This window comes from Apium graveolens, chromosome 9 (assembly GCF_009905375.1).
Source record: "Apium graveolens cultivar Ventura chromosome 9, ASM990537v1, whole genome shotgun sequence".
NCBI lineage: Eukaryota > Viridiplantae > Streptophyta > Magnoliopsida > Apiales > Apiaceae > Apium > Apium graveolens.
Window position 1 is genome coordinate 204515269 of NC_133655.1, and position 1918 is coordinate 204517186.

Here is a 1918-nt window from a genome sequence, read left to right on the forward strand (position 1 = left end):
CAGCTTATGTGAAATTGCTTTTCTTTAATATCTGATGAGTAAATAAAAAAAAATATCACCATTTTTCCATAAGTTATTGCCTCAGTCTTTAGAGGCTAATCACTGTCAAGACTGACTCTCAATCATACTTAGAACATCTTTTATCTTAAATCCTAATTGCCCTAAACAATTTCGACCATTACTGGTTCGATCCATACTTTCTCGTGGTTTAACACGTGCCCCACTTGGCAACATTATAATTACGTCATATTTTCTTTATCAACATTTCTATTCTTGAGAATTTTGAATATTACCTTTCTCCTTGTAAAACCTCTAAGGTTATCCTTCAATCGTTCCTCCTGTATTCCCTAGATACAGGGCATATCAAGATACCATTTATTAATACCAGAATCATTGTCTATATACTTCTGAAAAATTTCTCCACTGATTCTTAAAGGTTGTTATTACCTTAATCATTTCCAATTCATACGGTCAAAACTCACACTATCCCTATTAAGGGTGAAATTCCAACTTTTATGCATTCCCCGAGGATTCATTTTAAGTTACCGATGTTCTATCCTTAATTCCACCTTTAAAAGGTACCTGCCTTCTTCCATGGATAAATCAAGTCATATATCCCTGATAAGGGTGTCTTATTCAATCATCCCCACCTCGATAGTCTATACCTAACTTCATAATAGCATCCTTATTCAAATTGAGGTCAATCCATATGGCCTCCAAAAGATAACAATGGTCATCCGCTTTTCTTTCCTGATTTGGTAATGATAACATGGATGTTCTGGAAGATAATTGTCATGTTCAACATGAACTTCTTCTTAATATTCCTTATGTACTTTTGTTGTTTATCTCAACAGTCACCTCAATGTTGGGATATCTTTCATACCTGGCGTCTCCCTTTCTGGGTATCATGCCACCGGTCTTACACTTCCCATTCTTGAAGGTCACTTCCTTCATCCAATTTTCTTAATTTCTTACTTCCTTGTCTCCTTAGTCTATCCGCGTCTCATTATTTACCCTTCGAATTATCTCAAGGTTTCATTGAATTCTCCCAAATTACAGGGGATAATTATATGTGTATCTCTTATGCCTTCAACCATCTATTTTAACTCATGGTGAATCACCCTCATCCTGACGATTACATACTTTTCTATGTCTATTGCTACGAGTCTTTAGGGTTTCCTCATACCCAACTCCCTTATCATACCTCAAACTCTATTGCCTTTATATTCCTTTCCACTTCAGTTTCTTTTTATTTTCCTTTCTCTTATCATTATTTCATGAACTAACACAACATAAGTATTGATTCCAAACATCCCGCCATTCTGGATTCGTGTCCTCAGAACGAATCTTGATAACTTTTACAACTTAGATTCATAATTCATCATACTCATCCACTTTTGTTCTAGCTCCAAAGCTTTTACACTATCTCCTTATCTTTGGGAATTACTTTCCCGAAAACAATTGACTGAACTTAAATCAGTTTATTCTAACCTCTGGCTCCGTGCCTTTCTTGGTCTTTCACCAGCGGGTGGTCTCTCTCTTAGGAGGGTAAGTGACAAAAACAGTCTTTTGTGGTTCGTCAATCATTTAGAATCTCAAATGATTCCTATATTTCCTTTAGCCAGGCTCTTGCCTCGACTGGGTCAGCTTGTTCCTTAGAACTCTAAGAGCTTAGCGACTTAAAGGTCATGAAAGAATTTCCTACCGCATTGTTTCCTCAAGGTGGTGGTTGGGGATAATAGTCTAAGTTCTTTTTAGACAGGTCCATGAATTGCCGTATTGGAGTAACGTCTCGGGTCTCCTTTCCTTACTCGACTTTCTGTTTCCTTAGTATGAAATGTTTCATCCTTCTCCCATACTTGGGGTTATCTTATACGTTAAAATCCTCATTTTCCACTTCATTATGTTATGGGTTCCT